This window comes from Metopolophium dirhodum, chromosome 1, assembly GCF_019925205.1.
Source record: "Metopolophium dirhodum isolate CAU chromosome 1, ASM1992520v1, whole genome shotgun sequence".
Lineage (NCBI taxonomy): Eukaryota > Metazoa > Arthropoda > Insecta > Hemiptera > Aphididae > Metopolophium > Metopolophium dirhodum.
Window position 1 is genome coordinate 104,470,582 of NC_083560.1, and position 11,260 is coordinate 104,481,841.

General features: G+C 28.6%; 1 long non-coding RNA gene and 1 pseudogene across 1 annotated transcript; one reads left to right on the plus strand and one right to left on the minus strand.

Annotated features, from left to right (window-relative positions):
* The first annotated feature begins 5,106 nt into the window (after nucleotides 1–5,106).
* Nucleotides 5,107–5,671, plus strand: LOC132949129 (uncharacterized; annotated as a pseudogene).
* Nucleotides 5,672–8,955: 3,284 nt separating this feature from the next.
* On the minus strand, nucleotides 8,956–10,354 carry LOC132934361 (uncharacterized). Its single transcript, XR_009663020.1, has 4 exons — nucleotides 9,799–10,354; nucleotides 9,391–9,519; nucleotides 9,172–9,312; nucleotides 8,956–9,104 (listed from the first exon to the last, which is right to left on the minus strand). It is a non-coding gene; the product is annotated as an uncharacterized LOC132934361 (long non-coding RNA).
* Nucleotides 10,355–11,260: the final 906 nt, after the last annotated feature.

Genomic DNA, 11,260 nt, shown 5'->3' on the forward strand with positions numbered 1-11,260 from the left:
CCCATCTAAATTAATCACTTAAACAAATAATAGGTACATTTTTATTTGAATGCACGCATCACAAATATGTAACATGTATATTTTTAATTTTTAAATATGATTAAAATATCAAATCCATAATTTGTTTGTATTGTTAATTAATCGTTTATGTATCAATAGTAGGCATTATAATTATTAGACGATACTTTTTTTTTAAATAATTGAACTATATTTTTTTTAGTTATTGTTTCTAAACGACCAAATAGTTTTATAGAGACGTAATGCAAAAAAATGCTTGTATATTTATTTATATCTAAAATGTATTTCGATAGACAAAGACAATAGACAATAAACAAAAACTGTTTCAATCCTTGAATATAAAGGGTAGTTTACTGGTTTATGGTAAAAAATTGGATCTAGTTTGTATCCACCTAGGTATCAACTACCTAGCCTAACCTAACCTACTGTGTTAAAAAATGTAATAACGATTTTTCATAAAATTTGTTTTGATGTTTTGTTCTAATTCAAAGAATATACATTATGGAAACTTGAAACATCCCACTTTAACTATAATAATCAATTTTTACAAACAATGATAATTTAAAAATATTTCGAATATTTTTAACCTATTTACCTATTAAAGTTTAATTCATTTGTTTTAACATATATATGTTTTTGGGCTGGATACACGATGAAATGTTTGCGAGGGATTTATAGTAAAGTTTTCATGTCATGGTTACTTATTAAAAAAAAGATATTAATTATGATTCATAGATTTTCCTTGTAGAGGAAAAATAATATTGAGTAGTGGGCTATGGTTTTTTCTTTATGTTATTAAAATATTTTTACTCGGCCAAAAATCTTAATAAATCAATACAAAGTTCTCAACAATTATTCTTATGGCAATTTAAAAAATATAAAAATATAAAAAATAAATATGCACATTTTTTATGAAAATTTAAAGTTAAAATGTTGTTTACATTTTAAATCTAAATGAAAATTAATGATTTTAGTTATTTTATTGTAATTCAAAATATATTAATCCTAAAAGAACTTACATTTTACCATAAAAATAGGTATCTACAAATATTTTTTTTTTATTATTATACTGAAATAAATCTACAATCTATACATTTTTTGTACAATGAGTAGGTTTGATAAGTGACAAATAAAAGTTTAACATGAACCGTGAGATTAGGGATGATACCCAGTGGTAACATCCTATAATATATATATACCTTATACAGGTATAATACAAAAATAAAATATTAGTACTAACAGATTAGCGTTATCTACTATCTCCAAGTGGAGTGTAATAAATTATAATGAGCAATAAGTAGTAATGACGGAGATTATTATGGAGAAATAATATCTTTAGCAATCAGTGAATTTAGTACAGAAGAGAGGAGAGAAATGAGGGGACTGATTAGTGAGTCCAAGTTAGATATAAAACTTGAAAAAATTTCGTCGATATGATCCGGTTAACAACTTTGATTCCTTGTGGCTTCTGCGTATGATGTGTTTGTAGTTTGATGAGGATTGGAAATCGGGCCTTTAACTTGAGGGACTCTCGGATAGGCTTTTTTGAAATTTACATACATTACGAACATTTTTTTCTAATTTTGTATCATAAAAAATAAATGTATGTACATATAATAGGTACATATTAGGTACCTACAACAGTTGTGTAGAATTATAGGTAGTTCATAAAACAATTTTAGCATTAAAAACTTTTAGTAATTGATTTTTTTCGGACAAATTATTATTGATGTAAATTTGCATCAAGTATCTAACCTATTACAATTAACAACTACTATAGCCAGGAATGGATCTAGAAATCTGAAAGGGGAATGGGGAAGACCAACATTATTTTCAGAAAAAAATACAATTACAAATTTAGTAACTACATAATAAATTATGGATAACGATATTACATTAGTGTGCAGACCTAAATTTCGGGTGGTGCCTAAAATATTATTGGGCCCTCTCTAAACAACACATGTGCCTACATATATTAATCGGTGGTACCTATATAATTACTATTGCCACACTACTAAGTACTAACTACCGTAGTTATATATTTCCTTGGAACAATAATATCTATTTCTAAGATAATTCTAGTTGTTATAATCATAAAAATTAGTTATTCCACAAAAGTTTAAAATATTGTACGTTTTATTATTTTTTTTATCACAAAACATGAATTATTTTTTACCACAGGTATTTTAGAAAAAAATACATTTAACTCTAGTACCTAACATCAATTAAAATACGGGCCCTATGCTCTAGGATTTAAATTTTAGGGCCCCAATTACAAAATATTATAGGTGCCCTGTGCCCAGGCACATCTGGCACACCCTGGCGAATGCCAATGGTTACCACTCTAACGCGCATGTACATGTCAATAATTCGATAACAATATTAATTTACGATACGAATTTTACAATTGGTAACTTAATTATTGTGTCCACAATATTAATGTTAGTTTACGTTGTCTGATTTTGATTAAAAATTAATTAATTAATTAATAAAAAAATTTGAATTCAGTAGAAAAATGTCTGTATATGGTGCGAAAAACTTTCCGTTTTTAATTTGAATTTTAATTAAAATTATAGTTTGAAAAAGTCCATATTTTTACGTTTTTAATTATAATTAACAATAATATAAGATTTATTTTTTTCTTTACATATTCCATCGACCTACAGACAATTTTCTGACGAGTTAAAATTTTTGTTCAGAATCAAAATCGGACATCTTAAACTAACTTTATTTTTTTAAAACTTAAGGTCTTTTGAGCAAAAATTGGCGGTGGTATCGAGGCCCCTTATACTTATAAGGGTCTGATGAAGACACGGCTATAGATATTACCAACCTTGTAAACACATTAGTGAACGTCGTGCGTACGTCTTGTATACAGCCATTATTTGTAAGGGCCAAGGTGGTTAGGAAATATAAACCGGGGGGGGGGGGGGGGGGGAGCACAAAGTCAAAATCTCAGATAACAGCACATTTTTTTTTTGTTTTTACAAGTTATTGAACAATTAATATTATCTAAATAATCCATATAAATAGATATACCTAGATATACCTATACATAAAGTGCACGTATTTATTTAGTATCAGTAATATGCTTAAGTATCCATTTCGGTTAATATTTTTTGTGGAGGACCGCAGCCTCATTTTGATTTAAATTTTGATGAAGGTCAGTATTTTAACATACTTCGTCAACATTTTCACATTGATTGAATTTGAACATAAAATATTCAAATATATAATAAAGGTATAGGCCGTATAGCATATATATGTATAGGTGCAACCTGCCTAAGTATACAAATCGGGTAAAAAAAAAATTTAATTATTTAAGGGTTAATATTATGTTATATACCTACCAGTTTGTAACCAAGGGCTATCTTATAAGTTTGCCTAGAATCTAGCATAGATTTATATTTAATAATATTTTATAATATTATGTTTATAAATTAATATAATATGTTTTCAGCTATGGTTTAACAGTTTCGCCATTAATGGGTATAATGTATATTTTGTACGAAATCAATTAAACGATCATTACCATAATAATACCCAGATATTATTAACGGTAAAATATGTTAATGACAAAAAAGAATTTCGATGAATAACACACTCCTATTTAATATCTAGGTACCTATTAATTATTACACATCGTTGGTATGATAAGTTAACCATCCAGAAGTGGCATTGAATATTGATGACAGGATGTCCCATGACGATATACACATTAGCTGTAAAGGGGAACTCGCCGCCCGGAGAAAACACGGTTTTTTGCTGTTTTACCTATATAAACTAAAAAAATGATTAAAAATCATGAGATTAATGAAAATAAAATGTTGAAAGGTCAAAATTTTCAGAAAACTAAACTCGATAAAATAACTATCTTAAATTGTTTTAAAAATTAAAAAATCATTTTTTTAACTTTTTACCAAAAAATTTAATTAAATTAAAAAAGGTTAGGTTTTGTTTTTAACAACTAGTGTTGGAAGTCAGTTTCTAGATTGATGTGGCTGTGGTATTTGGTTTTAGTTGCAGTGTAAGCTGAAAATCCTAACTCAAATTTGTAAACAATTCAATTTGAAATTAACAAAAAATTAAAAAATGTTTTCTTATAAGCCGTGGTGTTCTTGAAAAATAGGTAAGTACTCACTACTCGCAGTGCCATGAGTCACCGCAGTGCACCGTTTGGGAACCACTACAGTCAATAATAATAATTCCAAAACAATAATTAAAATTATATCAATATATTTTTTTACTTAATAGTCTACAACAATTTACGTAGTGATAATAAACTTTTATTAAAATTATATTGTTATAATAATCAAATTAATTATTAATTAAAAAAAATTATTATAATATACTATCTGCATATCAAATTGATAAGAACTGGTTTCTTGCGTGTTGAGTTTAAACATTTTGGAGTTCGGACGCCAGTTATACCTATCTTACAATTTTTAGTTAAAAACATATTTATACTCTACCCACCCCCCCCCTCCTTCTGCAACACAAAACAAATTTAAATTAAATATATATAGTTTGCCCTTAATATAAAATGATTATAATTTTTTTTTTTAACGTCGCCTTTGTGAGCACTAAAATGCTTCTATCTTGATTTTAAGGGTGGCTTCTGAAAACACTTAAGGTAGGTCCTCTTAAGGTTCTTTTGATACAATTACTTAACTACGTGCTTACAAATTTTAAAATTCGGATAAAAGAATGCGTTTTGGTTAAAATAAAGAAACACTTTTTTCTTTCTTTCAAAATTCCATATTATCGATTCATAGATTCATAATTATTAAAAAAAAAACCACCCATATCACGCTGGATTAAAAATTCTGATTCTGGGTACCTTTTGTAGTACTTGAAAATACTATTATTATCTGAAAATGCCAGAACGAATTAATGTACTTATTATGTTTAGTGGGCTATCTTTTCATGATAACTTGAATTATTTTTATAAACAAGAAAGTTTATGTTTATATGATTTGACATCATCGTCATATCATCTTTGTTCAATAATACCTTATTCCACCTATTCGTATTTTTTTAATGCGTCCACGCACCTTGTATACTGACTGCATATTGTTGTCGTAGATAATGGAAATACACGAGGCCAACGAACGGATCGACCTATAACATAAGGACATGCAATCCCACTGTGCCAAGAAACCGAACGTCGCAGAAAGGAAACCGGCCGCGGTGAAAGTCGAAGCGGCCGAGATAGCACTGGCCGACCCTGACGAGGAACCAGACTGGGTGGAAATGCGGCGCAAGATGCACGACTCGTTTGTGGCTTTAAATCTGGCCCGGTGCGATGTCAACGCCGACCTCCTGGACCACATTATGATTGAGCTGTGCAAGTATTAGGCCAATGTGCCGGAACTAGAGCACAAGATCGATCCGCTGCTGGAGTGGAACATTATGCATGAGGTACAAAATGTCCGGTAAAAACTCTTCAACGTGGCTGTCGAGATCGAATCGGAGCTAGTGGAAAATCCCGGAAGTGGAGGAACCGGAACCGTGCTGCATACGACCACGGTCGTCATTCCTGCCGCTGCCACCGCCGTCACCCGTGGCCTGCAAGAAACCGAAACCGTGAACGGTGAGCTATCGCATTCGCAGACCGGCCACGAACAAGTTAAAAATGTGGTTAAAAATGTAAATCATTCGAATCTAATGTATATGGAAATACTGCGTATACAATATAAACACTATAGCCTATAATTTGGTTTTGGGTTGAAAAAAAATTAAGTACCTACACTATCGTTAATAAACAAATAAACTTTTTTCAACTTAATAAAAAGTTAACAAAAAGTGTGTATTAACTTTTAACTTAACTGAGTGGTTTATGGTTAAACTAACTTTTAACTTTTAACTTTTTGTTATTGGTGCATTTTAACTTAACTTGAGTTAAAAAATCATTATCTTGCCCAGCCTTGATATTACTACCTGGACGCGTCGACACCGTGTTATATAATATATTAATATTATATAATATCATAATTTATTTGATTTCCAATTAAATGCCTTCTAATAGGAATACAAGAGTCGGTAAACAGAGCACGGCTTATTGTGAGGCTAGATTATGGTGGTAGGTGATCGCTTGAACTCTAAATACCTCATTTAAAAAGTATTTAAATACATTTACTTAAATAGAAAATACTTTACAAGACTGATGACTACTAACACAATACCTACTAACGCTTAGCCAAATTAAAGTACATGGTTTAATCGGTTGGAATGGCGAAAAATGTAATATAATATGTAAAAAGACATAATATGAAAATACTAAAACCGTGGACAAATTTACCATTATACTTAGGTATTTACATATTATTATATTTAAAGGATACTGGATAATTTGACAAATCTGCGGAATGGCAGTGTATGTAAGGCAAAGTGCGGCATTGTGAAGTTTTAGATCTGCAGATCTGAATATATCATATATGATCAGTAGATAATAGTATATACCAACTGTATCATTTTAAAAATGTAATCCTTTTTATATACAAGTAGTTACTAACTATAAATAATTGGTAAGTTTTTGGTCTCTAACGTCGTTGCTGTATAAAGTAAATATTACCTTATTTATATTAAACCAATTTAATGTACCTAAATAGCTTATAATAATGTTTGATCCAACTTGTCTGAGCCAATAGCTAAAAATAAGTATTTAATTAGTAACAATAATAATAAATAGATAAATTATCAATTTTCAAATTGCACGCATGCGGATCTTGCAAATGTAGTAAGTGATCATAAGTGTGTATGACTGTGTGTAAAAGAATAAGCGTAGCGTTCCCGCACACGCATGTTGGTTAGGTTGTCTATACCAGTCACCGCCACGGCGTTGCGTGCGTGGACGGTAAACAATTTATGCTCATTAGTATGTATTTAATTCCATCCTACCAATCGCCCTCATAATGCCATAATTTTTAAGAAAACTGATGTGAATTCGTTATAATGTTTACTTGAGATCGATCAGTCCACATTTTAAGATTTCTGATTTAAACATCGAATAATCAACGTTTGAAAATTCCGAAATTTCAAATATTCAAACTAAATTTATAGTTGAAGGCTGGGTGAAATTGGAAAAAGTGGACTGACCGAACTTAAGTAGACATAATAGCGAATTCAAATCAGTTTTAAAAATTGTTATCGCATTACTAGGCAATAATAAATATTAATATGTTTCGGCTAAGATAACTGCCTGTCACTGATCCTCTAAACATGTTTTAAGTTTTTTACCTTTTTTGAATAGCAAAATACAGTTTTAATTTCATATTTCAAAGCAAATATATTTTATTAATATTTTGATACATAATAATTAAATTTAGGACGAGTAGTTGTAGTTTGTGAGTCATATCTTAAAACTAATTAAATTGTTTATGAGCGGAGTGGATAGTAGTACGCAGTTACCCCGCAAAATGTTGGTCCACTACTCCACATAACAAAACTTTAAATACTTATAACTCGTAAACTATACTCATTCTAAATTCGACTTATAAGTATTTAAATACTCGGGAAAATATTCTGCTTTCGAAAATGAAATTAAAACTCTATGTTGTAATATTTAAAAAAGTATAAAACTTAAAATAGTATAAGGATAAAAAATATAATTGTTTTAATAAACGTTGTTATGTAACAACTTGAAACAATATAAAAAATATATTTTCAAAAACATAAATACTTTTTGAATAATTAGACTTAATAGTGTCCCACGTTAAATGCATCACCCGGCATACAATATGTTACCGCCAATGTGTATAATATTGGTATTTTATAAAATGCCTAGGAATTCTATATAATACCTGGTGATTTTTAAAGAAATGTATAATATATATTTTTTTACATACATTTCTTAAGTGTTTTGAATAATAGGTACCTAGGCATTTCATAAAATAACAAATAACAAATTGTCAATAATATACAGAATAGGGAAATCAGTAAGACAATCCATTTCCTTTTATCATAATAATACTACCAAAGACAATTAATTGTACTGGTACACAAGATAATATTTATTACAAAGTACCAATTTAATATTACAGAATATAATGCATTCATGTACAAAAAATGAAACAAAAAAATAAATATTTTGTATGGTAGGTAACTAGAACACAGTTATTACTTATTAGTTATTATTACTGTTATATTATTCTGGAAAATACAAAAATGTATGTTGAACGTATAGGTACTTATTAATTATTATAAGAAAATAAACACAATACACTTTTTTAATATTTTTTTTTGTGTCTGCCATCACCTTTTGGCCGAAAAACTTGACAATTTAATACAAGGTTCTACATATGTTGTTATTAAAGGAAATTTAAAAAAAAGATGAGCATAAATCCACAATTTTTGGGGGGTTTTTTTTTAAGTTAGTTTTGAGAAAAATTTTTGTGTACATCTAAGATTTGAAAATGTAATAAAAAATTCTTGTAAGTTTGTCTACCTTTATCAAAAAAAAAAAAAAAATATCTACCGGAAAGTCAAATAACATTTTTATGAGAGTTTAATATTTTTACAACACTGGACATCCCCTCAATTTCTCACGGAATGATTTTCTTATTTTTCTGTAATTCAAAAACTACTATAATCATATATTGGTACTTGTAATTTCCCCGAAATATTTATTCTATTATTTTCTAAACATAATGAAATTGAAGTTATTTATAAACATTTTCAATTAGTAGTTTTTTTTTCCAGTTGATTACAATTAAATTTTGTTCAATGAGTCAAAAAGCTTGAAAATGTAATAAAAGGTTTCTTATAAGTTATAAGTTAGACTAATATCAATTAAAAAACAAAAAAGATACATATAATTATGCAACGATTTTTCATAAGCATTTAAAGATCAAATTTTGACAAAATTCATTCGTTTTATCTTTAATACTTTTAACATCTAGTTATTTAATCATAATATGAAAACAACCGGTTATTGAGTGCTAACTAATATATTTTGTGTTAATTAACAATATAAATATTTTATTATAAAATATGATCATTACAGTCTTTTTAAAGAAAATCTTTTTGGCCAGGTACCTATATTCTGTAGCTGCCCTTGGGTACTGATTCACTATTCTTGAGATAAGCTATTAAAATTGAAACACAAAATATTGAAAACAGTTATCATAACAATCAAACAAATTAAATAATTACTTTTGTAGCATAATGATGTTAGTTCTGCATAGTGGACAAACTCTTCTACCCTCTCAATGTATACCTTGCAGAAATGGTGCTGGCAGGGCACTACCGTAGTGGTGGAAATTTCATTGTAGCAAATTATGCATACTTCAAGAACTGAAAAAAGAATGTTTTAAGTTAACAAATATTTACAAAAATGCCATACACAATGAAAATTAATTTAATTTATCATACTTTAATTTTCTTGATGTGGCTCTACCTCCTTATTTACAAGTTCTGCATAAAAAGCTTTAAATATATTAAGTCTTCCGTTTCTACCACATCCTTCTACTCTTGGACTCCAATGTCTATGTCTCCCATTATCTACACATAAATTAAAATGATTATTTGTTTATTGTTATACATTGATTGAATAAATTCAGAATAATTATAATTTAAGTGAAGTTAGATAAGTAACGTAACAATATCAAACTATTAGAATCAAGGTTTTCATAGACATAGACGAAACTAGAATTATAATTGAATATATTTATAAGTATTAACATTTTTAATGAAAGTACTATTTTAATTTTTAAATTATATTAATTATGATATTTTTTAGCTATATTTACTACCTTGTAGGTTGTAAGCATGACCACTTACCATCTGGCTTTCATTGTCAGCTAGTTCTACATAAAGAATCTGACCTAATACTGGTGCTAACGCAACTGCTTCTGCCGGTGCAACAACTGGTACTAAATTATTAGCTACTGGTACTAGTGCAACAACTGGTACTACTAAATCTGCAGCTACTGGTACTGGTGCAACAACTGGTACTAAAACTGCAGCTACTGGTACTGGTGCTGCTGGTTGAACAACTATTGGCGGTTCATTATCCACATGCAGAGCCCAATTCGTTGCTGTTGTTCATATGTTACTGTAGTATGCAACATTCTTCGAAGAAACTGCCACATTGATATCAGTCCAAGAGAGTATTGTTAGTAAGCATGTTGGATAGAATTTAAATTTCTATAATTTATTCAGTGGTTTCTTGTTGGCCGTAAATTATTTAGCTGAGCCATAATAATGTGGAACCTCATACTCCGGTGAGATAGGTGATCTGTAATATAATCCAATATGGTTGGTAGCAGTTGGCGTTAAGTTAAAAACAAGTTTTAAAAAGGTGGATAAGTGGATGTCGCTCTGCTGTACAGTAGGTTACAAGTGGGTCACTGTAATGGATGGTGTTAAATTTGAATTCAATGATATAATATCATTGTATAAGAAAAACGATTCTGAGCGAAAACGGTCAGTCAGCCTATGATTTTACCAAGTATATTTGATGATATTATTGTGAATAAAGTAATTTATATATAACCTATTTACGTGGAGCCTTGTTTTAAATTTTCAGTCCTTAGCTATAAAAGTTGAACATTGTATACATTTTTAACTACAAAATAATTAATAAATTATAAATTTGATAAATGTTGTCAACATTTGAACTTTAAATGCTTATAAAATAAAATTGTGCCAATGTATTTTTAATATTTTTCAACTGCTATTAGAACGATATATCAGGAGCCTTATATTAAATTTTCACGCTTTTTTACCCAACAAATAAAAATTTATTGATATTTATAGAAAAAAAAACTAAAAAAATTGAAAACTGACAATGTCCGTAAACAGCTCAAAAAGAGTCAAAATATTTTCAACATTTTATGGTGTATAGAAAATGCTAATATAAACATTCAGTGAAATTTTCAAGTATCTACAGTCATTCGTTTTTTAATTACAATAAAATAAGAAAATTGTTACATGAGAAATCGAGTAAATATCAAATGTTGTAAAAAAATAAATTTCAGACGCTCATAAAAATTTAATTTAAGTTTCTTCTAGACATTTTTTTTTTGATAAAGGTAGACAAACTTATGAGTAATCTTATATTACATTTTCAAATCTTAGATTTAAAAAGAAAAATTTTTATGAATTCTCAACTCAAAATAATTTGCAATTTTTCGTGATTTTTCCGTATTTTGTCAAAATTTGAACTTTAAATGCTTATAAATAAAAACTGTGACTAAGGATTTTTAATTTTTTTCATCTGCCTTTGAAACAATAACCTAGG